At 41.0% G+C, this 20,956-nt stretch overlaps 1 long non-coding RNA gene across 1 annotated transcript in view; it reads right to left on the bottom strand.

Moving 5' to 3' along the window:
- The window catches only part of LOC121820761 (uncharacterized), a 65,835-nt gene that overhangs the window by 20,359 nt on the left and 24,520 nt on the right, over positions 1-20,956 (bottom strand). Inside the window, exons 2-3 of the long non-coding RNA XR_006061444.2 lie at positions 15,784-15,901; positions 13,731-13,893 (exon numbers count right to left, since the gene is read on the bottom strand). This is a non-coding gene — a long non-coding RNA (uncharacterized LOC121820761). The remainder of the gene's footprint in view (positions 1-13,730; positions 13,894-15,783; positions 15,902-20,956) is intronic.

The raw sequence follows: 20,956 nt of genomic DNA, 5'->3' as shown, positions 1-20,956 counted from the left end.
CAACCCAGGGGTGGAACCCAGGTCTTCCACATTGCGGGCAAATTCTTTATCATCTAAGCCACCCAGGGAAGCCCTTATGTAATTTAACAACAAACTAAAATATGAGGAAGGCTTAGAATTGTATATTTCTACTGAGGAAAAATGCGAGGCCTGTTCACATATTTTTAATGTGCCCCAACCTTTCAGACCTGGTTATAACCTCCAACAACTTCTTTTATCCAGTTGTCAGGCAGACCACTGGGGGCTGGAAAAATGGAAAAGATGCTGGCCTAATTATAAGCAGTAATGAATTCACGACTTCATCTTGATTTCACTGAGAATCAGTTTTCTTATCAAGATGAATAATCTTTGATATTATGGTTCTCAGGGGGAATTAATGATATATGTCAAGAATTACTAATGATATATGTCAAGAATTCTTAAAAGAATGAAGAAAATCAATGTTTAAAATATTGGGTTGGCCAGAAAGTTCATTTGGGTTTTTCCATAAAATGGTGCTGAAACACCCAAACTTTTTGGCCAACCCATGATTTATGTGAGCATCTTCAGTTTCCACTTGGGTCCGAGGGTTAGTCTCTGAGCCTGCGTGGTGGCTTTACAGATTTCTCTATAAACTAGAGTTGCTTGTTCTCATGTGATGCTGTAGGAGCGGCCTTGCCCTGACCTGGCCCCAGGAAAGCCTTTGGTCCTGGGAGGGAGAGCAAATTTGACTTTCAGTCTGCTGGAGGTGACTCAAAGTCTAAGTGACTCAAAGTAGCTAAAATCTCTGCTCAGTTCCTTAGACTGATGACTAACAATCAGGTGGTATTTAGAAAATGTGCTATATACACCTTTTGTAAGCTGGTTTGTGAAAATACTGGCTGAGTCATGTGCTTGGGTGCTTGGGGACCAACCACGTGTACACAGACCCTGCACAGGGAGGGCAGCTCATCTTAGATGCTGGTAAGATGCAAACCCAAGCACAGACCACAAAGAAGAGGTTATCTTGGCCAGGCTTAACTAGGCTTTTCTCTGTCCAAATACGGCTTGCTTTCCCCTATTGAATGTGATGGATATGTAACTGATTCCTTCATCTCTGCTCACTGACTAAACATTGCTGAGATAATAAGAAGTGGTGGGAATTTTTTTCAAAATTAAATTAAGTGAAGTTCCTGACTTTAAGGAACTTATGCTCTAGAAGGGAGTACATGATAACAAAGGAAAATGCAAAATGTACCTCATTTTACATTTGTGAATAAGCAGCAAAGACTAGACTAGCCCAGAAGCAGCACAGCAGAGACTTGGAAGAAAGACAGCCAAGGCATAGCAGTCTGTGCACTGGCCTTGGGATCAGAAGTCTCTGCACCACAGTTCCGCCCCTTAAAAAGCAGCAGGTCCATCATTTGAATTCTCTAACTTCAGTCTGCTCATCTGCAAAGCTTGTACTATTACCAGAATTAAAGAATATAAAAATTAAAGAATTTTTTAAGAATTAAAGGATGTCAAAATACATAAAGTATTTGTGAACTATTAAAAAAAACCTCTACAATATAAAAGCACTGTTAATGACTAGGAAACTCAGGAAATATTTAATTAGAAAAGACAGCATTGAAGCTACATGAAAGGTCAGGGGCAGGCAGAGGTTAGCCTTTTGGGGGAGGGAAGAAGTAAGAGAGACACACAGAAGACAGATTGCCAGAAATGCTTGGAGAACGGATCTCCCCGTAAACTCATTAATAAAGCATGGGAGGCAGATAGTTCTGCATGAGGCTAGAAGTTTAAGAAAATACAAAAGCAGCTGTGAATGCCCAACTATGAAGATGAGATTTTATTTCTTAGACTATAAGGAAACACTGAAAGGTTTAAGGTTCTTTGTTGCGTTATCAGAGACATGCTGCTGCTGCTGCTGCTGCTGCTGCTGCTAAGTTGCTTCAGTCGTGTCCAACTCTGTGAGACCCCATAGATGGCAGCGCAACGGGCTCCTCTGTCCGTGGGATTCTCCAGGCAAGAATACTGGAGTGGGTTGCCATTTTCTTCTCCAATGCGTCAAAGTGAAAGAGAAGTCGCTCAGCCGTGTCCGACTCTCAGCGACCCCATGGACTGCAGAGACACAATAGTGACACCCTAAAAGTCTGCGGGATGGAGGAGTGAGGAAGACCAGGGGGTAACATGATCTCCTAAGAAATTATTGAAACAGCTCACATAAGAAAAACTGGTAGAAATCTAACATAACCACTTATATTCTAGCAATTCCATTTTTAGGGTCCATTATACACAATATATTTACATGAACAAATCTACATGAAAGCGTATGTAAAGAAGAAATTGTATGACTTAAATAACGGTGATATTGTTTAAAAATGGAAAAACCTAAATGTTACCAAGGAAACATTAATTAAACGGCAACGCATCTACACTATGTGATGGGTGGTGGTTTAGTCACTAAGTTGCGTCCTACTCTCTCAATCCCATGGACTTTGCCCCCCAGGCTCCTCTGCCCATGGGATTTTCCAGTAACAATACTGGAAGGAATTGCCATTTCCTTCATCAGGGCATCTTCCCGACCCAGGGATCAAACCCATGTGTCCTCTGTATTGCAGGCTGATACTTTACCAACTGAGCCATCAGGGAGGCATACTATGTGATCCTATGCAGTAATTAAAAGAGAATTAAACTAATGGGAAATGATAATGGAGCTATTTCTGAAATGCTAACTGGAAACAGCAAGCCAAAGAATGAAACATAAAGTAAAATCACATTAGAGTGCTTTAATGTTACATATTTGCATATGTGTATGCATGATTGAATACAACTGGAACTGGAAGGTGGTAACAGAAATGAATTCCCGGGAAAGGAGTGAGGGCAGAGAGAATTAGGAAGGAGAACGGCCATGTGTCTTTCCACAAGTGTGCAAAGACATGTCCCTCAACCCTACTCTACGCACTGGAAACAAAACTAGGAGACAAACAAGAAATTCTCTCCAGGTCACTTCCATTCTGGTGATGGAAAATGGATAACATGAAGATCATGAAATATCACACAGCTTAAGTACGACAGAGAGATACGATGGGGAATAACTCAGTGTAGACTTTAGACAGCATGGTTGTTTGGGGTTTCTACTGCCTCAAATTTAGTGACTTTAAACAACATCTACTTATTATCTCAGTCTCCATGAGACAGATTTTGGGGTCCTCTCGCAGGTCTCACAAGGTTGCAGTCAACGTGGTGGCCAGGCTGTCTTCTTTCTGGAGGTCTGGCCCGGCTCCAAGCTCACTAGGTGAGCTGGCAAAACTCCTTTTCTCAGGGTTATCCCACTGGGAGACCTGCTTCTTACTGGTTATCAGCTGGAAGCAGCCCCAGGTCCACCATCTACCTGTGGAGACCATCTCCACAGACAGCTCACAGCAAGGCAGTGAGAATCTCTCTCGGTTCCATCTGTCAGGATAGAACCATGTACGACATAACGTTAACTGTGGGTGTGACATCCCATCCTCTGAGCCATGTTCCATCATGAGAAGCAAATCACAAATGACACCCACACTCCGGGAGGATGAATCAAGAATGACTCACGGGGGTTGCCCTGGGTTGTCTGCCACAGGGACCAAGAAAGCCCCTCTAGATGGGTGGACATTCAGGCTGAGATCTGAATAATCAGAAGGAGGCAGCTGGTCTGTACCCAGTGGTGGACTACCCAGAGTTCCCATGCACTGCCAGGTATTCCTTGAGCACCGATGAGTATTCCTTCAGCACTGACACGGTATTCTCCCAGCACTGACAGGTATTCCTCAAGCACTGGTGGGTATTCCCCAGCTGCTGGGAGTGTTGGCACCTGGGAGTGTCCAGTTGCATGAAATTAAACAAGTTGACCATCAGACAGAGGCGGCTCTAATGTGGTGGCAGTCTAAGAAAGCAAACCAAAATCCAAGCCTGTAATGTCTCAAGGTTCCAAAACTAAAACCTAAGGACAACCAACCACAGATAGGCAGCTAGGACTGAGCTGTAGCCAATCAATAATTTTCTCACTTTGCTTTGGTCTTTCATCTACAAAGGTCTCTCCCCAGCTCCCGTTGGCGGAACACAGCTAACCTCTTCAGGTTTGGCACTGCCAAGTTCAATTGATTGCAGTTTTCCTTCAATTTGTTGTTTTTCAGTAGCTAAGTCATGTCTGACCCTTTGCACGCTCATGGACTGCAGCACACCAGGCTCCTCTGTCCTCCACTATCTCTCGGAATTTGCTCAAATTCATGTCCATTGATTTTTGCCTTTTCATACTGTCCATGGAGTTCTCCAGGCAAGAATGCTGAAGTGGTTTTCCATTCTCTCCTCCAATGACATTTTGTCAGAACTCTCCACTATGACCCATCCGTCTTGGGTGGCCCTGCACAGCATGGCTCATCGCTTCATTGAGATATGCAAGCCCCTTCACCGTGACAAGGCTGTGATCCATGAAGGGGTTTCCTTCAATAACTCCCAGTAATGATGAAGAGTGAAGGCCTGGCCCCTCAACTCAAACCCGGACAATTGTGAGGGGCCAACCCAGCCTTAAGTCCTGTTGGGATCAGCTGTGGACTTAATAAGGCTGTGATGCATCCCCCTTTCTCTGCCTGCACACTTGCTTCCCTCCCTTGCACAATGTTGACCCCAAGAGCATGCCCTAATAAAGTTCTCATATTCTAATTTCTACTGCAGAGTCTGTTTCCTGGGAAACTGAACCTGCAGCAGTAGCGATAGAATGATTAGAGTGATAAACATTCCAGAAAGAGAAAGCTGCTAGTGCTCAGGCTTTTCAAGCAGGAAGGGCAGGCAAAAAAAAAAAAAAAAAAAAATGTGATTGAGGTTAGAGTTTAACTGTTGGAAAGAATGGCTCAACTTGAGGTCAGAAAATTAGGTCAGTGTTAGATCACACAAGACTGTGTAAGCCAGGATACGGAGGTTTGATTTTTCAGTGTGATGGAAAACCATTTATAGTGTACTTAAAAATGAAAAGTTTTTAGAACAATAAAAACCAATTCAATGTCAAGATAAAATATGCAAATAATAGAGAATAGTAAGAGAATAGAGAATAAGAGAATAAGAAGAGAATAGATAAATAGATACATTTGATAACAGATGAAACCCTGGAAAGGGAAAAGATGCGAGTTTCTCTGACCAATACAGTGGACAAACAAGAGGTAGAATTAAGTTATTTATCATCAGTTATCATCTCTGATTTGGTTTTAACAGAAAACAATGGAGCCTGTGGTTGTGATAAACCTGTATTTGAGAAATGCTTACTGACGTCTCCACATACGTTTAAATTCAGCTCTTTTGAATGGGCATATCGTTTGCAAACAATACCAAGACAGCTGACCCACTAAATATGGCATCCTAACAGGAAATAATGCTTACATAGAATCGGAAATCTTTACTGTTCAATTCTGTCAAGCTGTGCAGTGTATTGCTGCAAAGAAGCAGTCTTTTCTCTGTCATGCCCAAGAAGAGCGCTCAGGGATACAGAGCTCAGATAGCTTTACCAACAATGGTTCCTTTCAAAAGCAGAGGAAGCTGACAGCAAAGATGTTTGAGAAGTGGAATTTGAAGAATTTCATAAATTCTTCTTTCTACTTCTTTCCACTTAAAGACAATTTAAATCGTTTGCTTCTACCCTACAAGACAAGCTGGCATTAAGCTTTTAACCTTGACAGAGAGGAAAACTGCAGTATCATTGTGTAGGAGGCTGCCTGCTGAGTGCCACGAGCAACCTAACATTCTTTCTCAAGTGGAAAGATGAAAGTTCTCGGCACATTTCATCAGGGAGAGTCAAACATTAGATCTCTGGGACTTAAAAGTAGAATGATGTTAAAATTTCGATAAATTCTCTACACGCACTACTAATATTAAGGTTTTAGTCATTCAGCTGATGCAAAAATGTAACTCAGATGGATACTAATTATTTTCGACCCATGTATCTAATGAGCCTTAGAGTTTAAGCAGATGAAAAATACTTTACCTTATTTATTTATCAACTCAGCTTTAGACCTTTGGTAAAAAGGAGTTCTCTGAAGACAGCGTTGTCTTAACCTTGTTAATGATGACAAGGAGAAAACTAACCTATGTGTTGCTGTTGTGGTTTAGTGGCAAAGTTGTATCTGACTTTTTTGTGACCCCATGAACTGTAGCCTGCCAGGCTCCGCTCTCTGTGGAATTTCTCAGGCAAGAATACTGGAGTGGGTTGCCGTTTCCTACTCCAGGGGATCTTCCCGACCCAAGGATTGAACCCATGTCTCTTGCATATGCAGCCATCAAAGAAAAATAAATATTATTCCCCACTTTATTAAAGAGGAAACAAGTCCAGTGTCATCAAACAGTTTATCCACTATCACAAAGGCACTAAATAGCAAAGACAGGGATAAACCCAGAGCAACGATGCTGTCTCAGCACCCCCTGTGGTATTCTTACTAGGTAGGTTGCTTCTTCCCCAGCATCACATGTGCCTTAGAATACGATCTTAGGCAGAGAGGCAGAGAGTTAAAGGCACCTGTCAGATTTCATCAGAATAAAACAGACTTCAGATACTTATAGCTGTAGCGCTACAGGAACACTTAAAAAGTGTTTAAGTACTGACTGTGCTACCTGATTTCAGCTTCTTTGGTTAATAATAACTTATTCTCCCAATATCTCTTCTTTAATAGCTGAAACTTTATTAAGACCAAAAATAAATGCAATTATCTGTGAAGGATGCTATATATGTGCTTAAGTGTAATAGAAAGCCCAGAGATAAATCCACACACATATGGACACCTTATCTTTGACAAAGGAGGCAAGAATATACAATGGAGTAAAGACAATCTCTTTAACAAGTGGTGCTGGGAAAACTGGTCAACCACTTGTAAAAGAATGAAACTAGATCACTTTCTAACACCGCACACAAAAATAAACTCAAAATGGATTAAAGATCTAAATGTAAGATCAGAAACTATAAAACTCCTAGAGGAGAACATAGGCAAAACACTCTCAGACATAAATCACAGCAGGATCCTCTATGATCCACCTCCCAGAATTCTGGAAATAAAAGCAAAAATAAACAAATGGGATCTAATTAAAATTAAAAGCTTCTGCACAACAAAGGAAAATATAAGCAAGGTGAAAAGACAGCCTTCTGAATGGGAGAAAATAATAGCAAATGAAGCAACTGACAAACAACTAATTTCAAAAATATACAAGCAACTTCTGCAGCTCAACTCCAGAAAAATAAACGACCCAATCAAAAAATGGGCCAAAGAACTAAATAGACATTTCTCCAAAGAAGACATACGGATGGCTAACAAACACATGAAAAGATGCTCAACATCACTCATTATTAGAGAAATGCAAATCAAAACCACAATGAGGTACCACTTCACACCAGTCAGAATGGCTGCGATCCAAAAATCTGCAAGCAATAAATGCTGGCGAGGGTGTGGAGAAAAGGGAACCCTCCTACACTGTTGGTGGGAATGCAAACTAGTACAGCCACTATGGAAAACAGTGTGGAGATTCCTTAAAAAATTGCAAATAGAACTACCTTATGACCCAGCAATCCCACTGCTGGGCATACACACCGAGAAAACCAGAATTGAAAGAGACACATGTACCCCAATGTTCATCGCAGCACTGTTTATAATAGCCAGGACATGGAAACAACCTAGATGTCCATCAGCAGATGAATGGATAAGAAAGCTGTGGTACATATACACAATGGAGTATTACTCAGCCGTTAAAAAGAATTCATTTGAATCAGTTCTGATGAGATGGATGAAACTGGAGCCGATTATACAGAGTGAAGTAAGCCAGAAAGAAAAACACCAATACAGTATACTAACACATATATATGGACTTTAGGAAGATGGCAATGACGACCCTGTATGCAAGACAGGGAAAGAGACACAGATGTGTATAACGGACTTTTGGACTCAGAGGGAGAGGGAGAGGGTGGGATGATTTGGGAGAATGACATTCTAACATGTATACTATCATGTGAATTGAATCGCCAGTCTATGTCTGACGCAGGATGCAGCATGCTTGGGGCTGGTGCATGGGGATGACCCAGAAAGATGTTATGGGGAGGGAGGTGGGAGGGAGGTTCATGTTTGGGAATGCATGTAAGATTTAAAGATTTTAAAATTTTAAAAAAATAAAAATTAAAAAAAAAAAAGTGTACACTGCAGAGTGAAAACAGGAATTAACTGCAAACAAGCACAAGGGGACTTCTGGGAGAAATGGAAATGCTTTAAAACTCGATTTTGATCAAGGTTGAACAATTCTGTAAGTTTACTAAAATATTGGATCACACATTTACAACGTGAATTTCATAGTATGTAAATTATATCTCAATAAAACTATTTTTAAAGGATAGGAAATATGAATAGTATGAATATATTAATATAAAATCACTGATAATGTACTTGAAGGAAAGGAAATAGAGTCACCGTGCTTGTGGATTTGAGAGAATGAGCACGAAGGGGCTAAAGAAAAAATAGGAAGAGGGCATGATGCCAGCCTTTCCTGCTGTTCCGTGCCAGGCAAAATGATCATCCAGCAGGGTCATCACAAAACCTCCACTTAATAATTCCCTGAGGAAAATTCAGCATGGAGTGGAGAGGTGACTCCTCCAAGACCACGGAACCAGTCTCAGAGCTCAGTTCAGACTGAGCCCCTTAGGACAGAAACCCGCATTCTAAAGAAGTGAGGTCTGTCTGGAGCATTCCTATTATACTTAAATATTCATCCATTCAGTGAACTTTTGTTGAGCAACTCATATGCCAGATGTGGCCAGCCATCTAATTCTTGTGTGTAATCCCATGAGGCGGAAGTGTCAGTGTGATTTTAATGTCACGCGAGTCTCCTTAGGCCTGACCGACCTACGAGGACATGCAGGGTCATGTGAACGACATCAACCCAACATCAACTCCCGGCTGTTGCTACGTTTCCCTCAGAGGATCCCAAACACTGGCAAAGGCCACCTATTCAGACAACTCCCTAGAGTCCCAAGGATGTTGCTCTGGGAGCAGCTCCAAGATGCTGCTCTGCACGTTGTCACGGGACAGCACTATCTCACCTGGGCTCTCCAGATGATGCCACGCAGAAATGTGTGTTTCTGTCTGAGGAGGGCTCAATAGCCCTCATTTTCTTTTGAGTAAGGAATGCTAAGGAATGATGCCTGTCCATCCACACTTGAAAATGCTTTAGCACAAATGGTTCAGGCTTTGCTGACCCTTTCTTCAGCACCAGACATGCGCCCTTGACCCTGAATGGAGGCATGTGCCAACCCCCATGCTGAAGTCAGGACCGCCACTTGCCTATACTCATCAAGGCTTTGTTGCGGAGTGCAGCCCACCATGTCTAGCTTTACCTCTGCTTGTTATGGGCCAGGTCCCGGAGGCCTTCCCAATCCTGTTCAGGGAGATCTCTAGGGAATCATCCAGCCCCATCCCTCTTCCAAATCTGTTTACATATTCCAAACCCAGCTTTTAGACTGTGTGAGTCTGATAACATCAAGGATTCCATTACGAGCCCCTCATCTGCCAGAGAACAGCATTCCCACAAGTACAATCCCTTCTGAATTAGGGTTTGGTCACCTGCATTCACTCTATTAAATATATCTCGCTAAGGAACCTTCCTAACATCACAGAACATTACTTATACTATATAAATACACATGCAAACATATTCTATAATGCGAGCTTTGTAATGATAAATAAACCAGTCCATAAACATTTACTCAGTTCTCAATATTCCCAATTGTTTAACCAATCATGTCTAACAACTCAAATTTAAATTTATATTTTTCAAATAATATAGCACCAAATTAACAACTGAACTGAAGGTTAAAGAAAAGAGATAGTATGAAATAAATAAATAAATGTCTTTTAAATATAGTAAAAGAATTCACCTTTGAAATAAAACATATGGGTTTGGTTTTTCATTTTCTTTTTTTTTTTTTCTCATATTTTCTCTGGCTTTGAAGAGGAATCTACAGAGATAAAATAAGTCATCTGTAGGAGAGCTCAGTAAACAACAGCAGTGTTTACACAGTTCTTCATATAAGCTTTGAAAAAATGGAGCACATGGCCAGATTACACATCTAATTTTTATGATGTCCATAATTCACTGCTACCATCCTAGGTTTTGAAGATTGCTAAATTATATCCTTGATCTTATACATATATAAGAAGAATCAATTTACACTTGGCTATGTAGTCATGCACTACACATATTTGTAAGACCAGAGCATTTATAATTTGATAATATTGACTAAAGCTTTGACCTGAATTATTCTGCATTTAGCTTACAATTGAAATCTCTACAGGTACCCATACTTGTTAAAAATAATTTAGAAAATAGTGTTTTAAAAAGTCATGGTACTATCTCCCAAAATGATATATTTAATGATATATTTAGAGTTGAAGATACAAATTGAGTCAGGTTCTCCTAGCATCTAAAATGACTCCTAATGTATAAGCTTTTCCACTAGAGCAACTTCACCTATGTGCACAGAGCAGTTAATAAAGAACTTGCTGCCCACTGAGGCTCTTAGAGAAACAAAATAACCTGAAAAAAACTTAGGATACTCAGAAAGACCAACTGATAAATAAAATACATACATATATTCAGTGTTTTGAATGGGCATTATTTTTGATAAATATATGATAGATGGTAAATTATTTTATGTTATTTGAATATGAACATATTATAATATTTTATACATTTATTTATTGATTGATTCAACAAATATTTCCCGAGTGTCTAGGAGAGGCGTGGTGATTGGAGTTGTGAGAAAATAAGGTAAGTATCAGACAAAAATTCTTACCTTCACAGCACTGGCTTTCCAGTGAAGCAAGAAACAATAAACAAAATAAGCGGATGAATCATATGTCAGGTGGGGAAAGTGCTGGGGGGAGGAATAAAGCAGAGCAGGATGCTGGGGACACATGGAGTGGTTATGATGGAAAGAGGATGGAAGGCCTCAGGGAAAAGTGACATGAGTCCAACAGCCTGGAGATGAGTGAGCCGGTCTTCTAGCTTTCTGGAGAACAAGAAATCTAGGACAAAAGAACAACAATTGCAAACGCCCTGATGTCGGTGTGCGTGGTAGGAGAACAGTATAGATATGGTGACAAGTAACTGGGGAGAATGGACAGGAGGCAAGGTGGGAATGCGTGTGTGTGTGTGTGTGTGTGTGTGTTTATAGGGCCTCTTAGGCCACTATAAGAACTTTACTTTTGTCCAAGTAAGATAGGAAATAGACTAAGATAACAAGGTTGTGAACAAATAAGTGAAAAGAACTAGTTTATTTTTTAAAAAACTTATTCTGATAGTTTTGTTGAAAATCAGCTAGAAGGTGGCAAACACATAAGCACCAAGACCAGGGAGATGGCTCTGAGACTCTCACGCAGGAGAGAGGCAAGGATGGAACCAGGGCCATAGCCACGGAGGTGGGAAATGGTGACAGTATGAGGGCAGAGCCAAGGGAATTACCTTCCATATCGGATTAGATGATGGGAGAAAGAGAGGAGACAAAAGTGATCCAATTATTTTTAATCCAAGCAACTGAAAAAACGGGGAAGACAGAAGGAGAACGAGCTTTCTGGGTGCAGGCTGGCAGGTCAGAAGGTGATACGATTCAGCAATTCAGTTTTGAACATGTCAAGTGTGAAATTATTATCAGTCAGCCAAGTGGAGGTGAACAATAGGTGATCTGAGCCAGAAATTATGTGTATGTGACAGTTTTTGATAGAGATGAATAGATAGATACATAGATGGATGGATAGATAAACAGTTCAGTTGAATTCAGTCGCTCAGTCGTGTCCAACTTTTTGCGACCCCATGGACTGCTGCACAACAGGCCTCCCTGTCCATCACCAACTCCCGGCGTTTACTCAAACTCGTGTCCATTGTGTCAGTGATAAATAGTAGATAGGTTTTTAAGGCCATGGAACTGGATGGCATCACGAAGTCACGGAGTTTGGGTAGAAAACAAAACAGGTGCAAGGACTGAGTCCTGGAGCATTCCAGCAGGCAGATTCTTTACCATCTGAGCTACAGAGAAGATCTCAGAAGAAGACAAGGGACCAGCAGAGGAGACCAAGATAATTTCATCACACATGTATATTAAAAACTTGGGTAAACCTGGAAATTCTGTTCTTCCCAGATCCAAGAGGCTGAAGCATTACACACAATGTTGCCATGTGAAGGGGAGACACAGCCTAGAACTGTGTACCATTCACTGTCACACCTAACCATGAATCTGTCAACTTGTAGCTCCTTCAGGAAAAGGTATCAGGTAGTATCGGAGATCAAGAAAAGTGTGATCAGGAGACGGAACTAGCTCAGTCACCAAATCATTTACCAAATTCACCAAATCATTTACCAAATCATTCAGCTAATAGTGAACAGCGCCAACTGAGCGAGCCCCTGTCCCAGGTGGGCACAATAAATTCAGAGCCTACTGCTAATCCTGCAAATGCAAACACACACACATATATATACATTTTAATGATACATCACCATTTACAATAACGGGAAAATGTTTTCCTTTTTGCTCAGTATTGCCAAGTTCTGTGTAGATGGAGTACATTAAACAAAGATGACAGCGACAATATTCTCCGTCTGTGGGCTTCCCTGCAATGTGACCTTGCCCGTTCTTAGGCAGAGTCTAGTCCCCCTTTTCTTAGGATCTAAGTTGGACTTAGTGACCAGTGTGTAACCAAGAGAACATAAAGGAAGTGACTCTATGGGACAGCTGAGGCTAGGTTGGAAACGCTGCAGCATTTCCACCGGCTTCTCTGGAAACACTTGCTTTCCAGACACCGCTCTTAGGACTGGTGCTCCGGGAAGCCAGTCACCACACTGTCAGAAGCACAAACAAGATGGAGAGGCTGCAGTGCACAACCAGGGGGTGCCTGCCCCCTTAAGTCATCACCCATCAGGCATTACGAGCCTTTCTTAAGATTCTGCCCCAGCATTTGATGCACCCTTATTGTAGTGCTGGAGAAGCCTCTTGAGAGTCCCTGGGACTGCAAGGAGATCAAGCCAGTCAATCCTAAAGGGAACCAACCCTGAATATCCATTGGAAGGACGGATGCTGAAGCTCCAATACTTTGGCCACTGATGCAAAGAACTGAATCATTGGTAAAGGCCCTGATGGTAGGAAAGATTGAAGGCAGGAGGAGAAGGGAGTGACAGAGGATGAGATGGTTGGATGGCATCACTGACTCAATGGACATGAATTTGAGCAAACTCCAGGAGATGGTGAAGGACAGGGAAGCCTGGTGTGCTTCAGTCCGTGGGGTCGCAAAGAGTCAGACACAACTGAGCGACTGAACAACAGCAGCAACAACAGCTATCTGAGTCTTCCAAGCTGACGCCCAGATTCCAACTATCCCTATCTGAGTTTCTGAGCATAACACAATAGTTTCCATTTTATACCACTAAGATTCGGGTGTGAATTATTAAGCAGCAATGGATGATGGTACCAATTATGTTCTCGTCATTTAACTCATTTAATCTTCAAAAGGAATCTATTAACTGGATATTATTTTCTGCATTTTACAATGGGAACTGAGCTTTAAGAATGGTTAACACAGCTAATAAATGGTAGAATCAAGATCCACACAGAGTTACAGACCCAGAAATGGTAAAGAATGTTATGACACACAGTGTGGGCAGGAAACTATGTTAGGCACTGGGAAATAGGAAATAAATATATGAAATAACTCATCTTTGATACTTACATAGGCAAAATAAGGAATCAAGATATTCATATGTGGCAGTCACTTTCTTCTCAAATTCTTTAACTCAGTGGCCTTGCAAATGGTACATTCTCTCATTAATCATGCATTCAGTAAGTGGTCACTGGGTGCTAACATGATATTGATCAGGAGGCCAGCCGATGGACTGGGCAGAGAGAGAAAATGAAGGAGAGGGTGCCTTTATAAATCAACCACATGTGTTCTAGTCTAGGAGTAAGATTTCTAAAACATCTTGCTAATAAAGGGAAAAACAGTAGGATTGAAGGTTGAGAAAATGGTTCATCAAAGTGGTACATGACTCACACATGGAGAAACAGATTCCGAAAGATTACATAAAGCATGGAAGAAATGACTAAAATAGGCACATATGTTCCCAGTGGAAAGTGGAGGCGGGGAGGCACTGGGATGGGGAGCTTGCATAGGACTGTTTCTGGGAAGAATAAATTGAGATTGACATGGAATATGTGGCATTCAGAGTTATTCACAATTAGGGGAATGATTTACATACATAGGCTTAAGATTCTGCTGTATATTTTCCAAATTTCATTTACAAATTCCACATAAAGTGTTCGGAGGAATAAAAAGGAGTTTTATCCATACTGCCAGGAGAAGCAAGGATGGCTGTGTAAGCGACAGAAAATGTCTCCATCTCTTCCAGACTTCCTGCGTCACATAGATATTTACTCTTTTTACTCTGAGGAAACCTAAGAAAAATCTAAGGAAATACAGGGTTGGTGCACTAAGACAGATTCTATACTCGCTCTCAGCTTACCCAGTGAACATCAGGAGAGATGTTTGGGTTTGGTCAGAATGCATGATCATCACCTGCCTACAGTCTCAAGTCACTGAAGACCTTTAGTGGAGACAGAACAGAGGGTATGTGTATTCTGTGTGTGTGTGTGCGTGTGGTTTCTTCAATGTAATGGTCTGTAGCAGAAATGAGATCTTGGTCAACTCCACTTTCCACCCTTAAAAAGGAAAATTAACATACTATGATTGTATTGGGTATAAGATAGGCCACAAGAATGTATTTTGAAACATGGGAAGTATCAACCAGCATTTTATAATAACTGTAAATGGAGTGTAACCTTTACAAATTGTAAAAAATATTTAAGAAAATACTGGGTTTTTTTACAATATCGCTACTGAAAATACTGTGCCAATTTTAAATAATGCAAACTTAATGATTTTAAACACTTTTCTTTAAAGAAACTAAACCACTCACAAAGGTATTCATTAGTCCACATCTCCAAGAGACTGCATCTCTAGCTGAACATTTGGTTCTTGAAAACTGAGCGTTACTGGCTCACAGTTTTAGCATTGGTGCATTATTTGAAAATAAGCAGAAGGTTTATAAACATGGGGTTTAAGAAAACTAGAGATCTAACCTCTTAGCTGATGAAGGAGTAGCAATCAGCATATGGAAGGACCAATGCTGAGTCTAGTTTTAATTGACCTGCTTTGCTTCATAGATGTAGTGAATGGGGAGATAGGATAGTTATACAGTACAAGTTAATGTGTAAAATGGCAATGACAACAGTTATCTATGTATTTTTCATATCGATTAAAATTAGTTTCTTCCACTCCACGCTCTAAGAAATAGGAAGAATAGTAGCCATTTAATGACAATTTTCAGATTAATAATATTAGTAAAATACCATACTGAATTCATAAATTCATGAACATTATTATCGATTAAATGTGATTGATATCAACATTGGTCAGAAAATGCTGACATTTTGGACCACAATGTAAGTACATTCTCTATTTTTTGCCATTTTTTTTCCCCATAGTGTTTTCTCAACATGGAAGGCCTGACATTCATTCACAAAGCATTTCATAGGCTCCTATTATGTGCCAGCTCTGGGAGTCAAACACAAGCAAGATACAATTCCTTTCTCAAAGAACTCACAGTTAAATAAAAGAGGGCAGGTAGGAAAGTAAGTAAGGGCACTGAATAGGCCTCAAGACAGAGAGAAACTTATATAAGGAAATAATGGGCCACGGACAACCAAGCAAACAGTAAGGTTTTTACCTGGGAGCGATATCAGGAAGGGCTTCACAAAGAAAGGGCTTTCTGAGTGGAGTCTGGAAAGGAACGTGAGCGAGGGCCACTTCAGAAGCTCGAAGCACAAGACAGTCCAGCCTGCTTCCTGTGAAGAATATGTTCAGATTTAATAGACAGATAAAAAGGGATAGATACAGAGAAAAGGATAGATACGTTCTGTTATATCTTATATAATTATATTAAATATATGCAAAATAGGTATTTATATAAAATACATGAATATCTAATAAGTGAATGTCTATACATATACATATGTAAATAGATACGTGTGTGTATTTTGCATTCTTTTGAGAAAAGGAGTCGTTCTGGCCAGCCTGTGGAATGCTCTTTTCTATACATCCCATCTTTGACCCTCCATTTCTGACTAGATCCACAGTTTTATTTTTAAAAATGCTTACTCAGTGCGCACTCACATTTGAGAGCAAAACAGCACCCAGAAAAATACTTGAAATTCAAAACTTCAATCATATTTTTATTAAGTCGTTCACATATATATCTAAAAATATTTTTAGAAGCATTTCATCCAATCATTTTGCATTAAGCCGAGCTAAATGCACTCACTTCAAATACTCTGATGCCACCTTGTGGTCTATTTCCATATGACGTCCCACAGATAACCACTTTTTTATTTTGTTATAGAAAAAGCTGGCGTAAAACTCAATATTCAAAAAACTAAGATCATGGCATCCGGTCCAATCACTTCAAGACAAATAGATGGGGTAACAGTGATGGACTTTATTTTCTTGGGCTCCAAAATCACTGCAGATGGTGACTGCAGGCATGAAGTTAAAAGATGCTTACACCTCTGAAGGAAAGCTATGACAAACCCAGACAAGCTCATTAAAAAGCAGAGACATCACTTTGCTGACTAAGGTGTGCATACATGCATGCTAGGGCTTCCTGGGTAACTCAGCTAGTAAAGAATCTGCCTGCAATGCAGGAGACTCTGGCTTAATACCTGGGTCGGGAAGTTCCCCTGGAGAAGGGATAGGCTACCCACTCCAATATTCTTGGGCTTCACTAAAGGCTCAGATGGTAAAGAATCCACATGCAATGTGGGAGACCTGGGTTCGATCCCTGATTGGGAAGATCCCCTGGAGGAGGGCATGGCAACCCATTCTAGTATTCTTGCCTGGAGAAACCCCATGGACAGAGGAACCTGGTGGGCTATGGTCCATGGGATCACAAAGAGTTGGACATGATTCAGCCACTAATCACACACAGCATGTGCATGCTAAGTCATTTCAGTCATGTCCAACAGTTTTTGACCCTACGAACTGCAGCCCTCCAGGCTCCTCTGTCCATGAGATTCTCCAAGCAAGAATACTGGTCTGGGTTGCCATTTCCTTCTCCAGGGGCTCCATTTCCTTCTCCAGGGGGTCTTCCTGATGCAGAGATCATCTCTTATGTCTTCTGCATTGGTGGGCAAGTTCTTTACCATTAGCACCACCAACAAAGGTCTGTAATAGTCAAAACTGCTGGGGTCCAGCCCCAGTGGATCCAGGGAATTCAAAGCGGGGATGGCGTTGATGAGGAAAACAGTTATTTATTAATATAAGATTAGATTATGAAGAAATAGTGTAGTAGGAAAATTAAGTGGAGAAAGGAGGCTGAATAACTGGGCTTACGGGGAAGGCCAACAAAGTTCCAGACAAGGTGCTTGCACCATCTACGTTGGGCCACCGGCACCCACTTGAATATCGAAGGGTGCCCGCCTTAGGCTCCCTTTCACGCAGGTCTTAAAAGCCAGGACAAGTAAGTAGACTTGGTGAGTCGCCCTGCTCCAGATGGGAATTCAGCCTGAAATTAGAGTAAAGAGGAGACACAGGGGAAACCAGGCCAGGGACTGGCCCCCTCTATTGTCTAGAAAGGCCTTTTATACCTTTTTGACTGTGCATAGAGATCAATGGGTAATACAAAATTATGCAGTGTTAGCAGCCCAGCCTCTTATCAAAACCAGGCTTTTCTCTCTGCATACCTAGTTGTATACACAAGTCTTAGCTAATTTACATCATCTTCTGGCCAAAAGGGCCAATTAACATTTACAGCCTTTTTTCTGATAAGGGTTTGTCAACCAGAAGACTTATTTGCGTTGATCTTCCCAAAGTCTGGTGCCACTCTCAGAAAGCACTAAATAAAGTTACATTCTTACATAGGAAAGATACAGCAACTTATAACAAGTAAAAGGAGTACAGTGATTTATAACAAAATTAACTTCCAGAACTAAATAGTAAACATGACTTTTGCATTATAACATAGATAGCTATGTGCATAATTACATTGATTGATTTGCGGATATTGAAGAATCCTTGCATCCCCTGGGGATACTTGGTCCATTCTGATTGTATCAATGATAAGATTTTCGCTGGTTCACTTTTCTAAGCGTTGGGGCATACAACTGCTGATAGTAGTCTCTTATGAATGATTGATTTTTGAATGAGTCTGGCTAATAGAACCAAAAATTTTATAATTTTGCTAGTTGCAAGAGCCCTCTCACAGATGACATGGGAAGACTCCACCAGTAGAGCTCATCAAGTTGCAGAGAAAAGCAGACCTATATATAGCTCTACCATGTTCATCCTACCCAAAGGCAATCCCTATCAAGCTACCAGACTCCTACATACACTCTCAGACATAAAATCATAGCAGGATCCTCTATGATCCACCTCAGACACGGATGGCTAACAAAACATGAAAGATGCTCAACATCACTCATTGTCAATGCAAACTAGTACAGCCACTATGGAGAACAGTGTGGAGATTCGGGGCATCAGTAGAATTCATTTGAATCAGTTCGAGTGAAGTGATGTATACTATCTCAGTCTATGTCTATGCAGCAATGATCAAAAGAAGAGTAATTAACTCAAAAGTCTAGTGTTGCTAACATCAAAACTATTATATATCCTTTTCCATATCCTGTTTACAAAGATTAACATCCTCCCAGGTGCCTAAAAGATAAAGAATATGGAGGTCTGGCAGCAATCATTGAATCAACAGTGAAATCCATCACCAATATGATTTTTAGCTCTTAGAAAAGGCTCTGTATCTTTAAGATGCCTTTAAGCTTTGTGCCTCTCGTGGTTGGGGGCTGTAAGCAATTCATAAGCTGTAAGAGGTCCAGGGGAACCTGTTAGGCAAGCTAGAGAGCTATCAGAGGGGTTTAACTGAAACATCCCCTTCAAATGCAGAAGACTAAAGCCCTGATTTGACTTTTTCCAGAGAATATCAGAAGAGCAGAGTACAAAAGCTGGCAGATTTTTGTTTTTTGGGGGTACATGCTCAGGAAATTCCAGGGGGAACCCCTGAAGCCTGATCACATCCTTGCATTTTGTCAGGCTTCCTTCCTCATGACCTTGTCATGGGCAGGATTCCTCACGCTGGCCCCCAGCACAAAACTATGGTTTTTCCAGCAGTCATGTATGGATGTGAGAGTTGGATCATAAAGAAGGCTGAGTGCCGAAGTATTGATGCTTTTGAATTGTGGTGCTGACGAAGACTCTTGAGAGTCCCTTGGATTCCAAGGAGATCAAACAAGTTAATCCTAAAGGAAATCAATCCTGAATATTTACTGGAAGGACTGATGCTGAAACTCCAATATTTTGGCCACCTGATATGAAGAGTTTTCACTGGAGAAGACCCTGATGCTGGGAAAGATTGAAGGTAAAAGAAGAGGGCAGCAGAGGATGAGATGGTTCAATAGCATCACTGACTCAATGAATATTAATTTGGCAAACCCTGGGAGATAGTGAAGGACAGGGTAGCCTGGTGCGCTGCAGTCCTTGGGATCGCAAAGAGTCAGACACAACTTCGACTGAGCAACAACAAACCTCATCAGTAGGCCCTTTCATTTCCCATTTTGCAGTGAAAGAAATGGAGATTTAGAGATTAAATAACGTGGCCACATTTTTTCACTTGTAGTAAATGATAGAGTCAGAATTTGATATATGAAGTTATTTCTAATTCTTAATGCCATGCTATGCTTCTAATTTTCTCCTCCATCTCTCTTCTTCCGCCCTCACTCCCCCTGCTCTGTTTCTCTCTGTTTTTCTCCATCTTCATTCATCTCTCTCTAGTCTCTGAAATGAATGTTAATACATGTCCTAAAATGCCTCCATTTATTTTCCATCAGAATTTAGCCTGTCTGTGAAATTCTGCTCAGAGTCCATTCTCTCCATAACCCCACTCCCCACCAGCTTAAGTCACAGTCACCTCTCCCTCCCGCCACGCCAGTGGTTTCCGACTTGGCTACTCATCAGAACCACCAATGGAGAGTCCATATAATTGGTCTGGGGAGTTCCTGAATATCGCGATTCATAGATCTCTCGAGGTGGCTCCAGTGTACAGCCGAGGTTGGAAAATGGCTCCAAGATCTTAACACTTTTTTGGATTAACTCTGTAGCTCTTTTGGCAACTGGAATCACAGACTAGTGTGACTTTGGAGTAGATTTTTAAGTGTAAGTGAAGATGTTGAATATGATCAGTAATACTCAAAAATGCTTGGCAGAATACTTTGAAACTATTTGGAGACAGACCAAAAAATACATGCAAAAGAAAGTTGAACTTCTTTTATGGAAGTTGAGGGGAATGTCAGATCCCACTAAGTTGCTGCTTTCCCTCATTATAACTCTAGGGCCCCCCAGGGGATGGCATGCACCTGTAAAGCACCCAAGATCAAACCCTGAATATACTGTGCCACAGAAGCCCCTTCTGTCTGTAGGAGCCTGAGAGCCCATGGTATCATGCCTAAGTTAAAGACGAATTATCCATACGTTAGCTCTATTGTCACACCACGTCTCTGCCAGCAATGTGTCATTTAGCTAACAGAATGTCTGTTTCCTAGGTAATCATATTTACCCAATAAAAAATAGCACTTTCAAGTGACCTAGAAAAGGGACCATGTACCAAACAGCTGGTATTAATATTTCAAACTCACAACCACCTCTGAGTATCAACGCCAAGTAAGCTCTGCATGAAGAAACTGGGGGTCGAGGGGTTAAGTGACTCACCTCAAACTGTGGTGCAATTTAGCACCAGATTCCTCACTCCTAATCCAGCCTATTCTATTTTTTTTATAAATATTTGATGGGCCTCTCCTTTACCTGCCGCCATGGGCTTAAAAACATTTCCACTAATGAGTAGC

Source organism: Ovis aries, chromosome 12 (assembly GCF_016772045.2).
Source record: "Ovis aries strain OAR_USU_Benz2616 breed Rambouillet chromosome 12, ARS-UI_Ramb_v3.0, whole genome shotgun sequence".
Taxonomy (NCBI): Eukaryota; Metazoa; Chordata; class Mammalia; order Artiodactyla; family Bovidae; genus Ovis; species Ovis aries.
The sequence above is the reverse complement of the archived record's forward strand: the minus strand, read 5'-3'. Positions and strand labels throughout refer to the sequence as shown.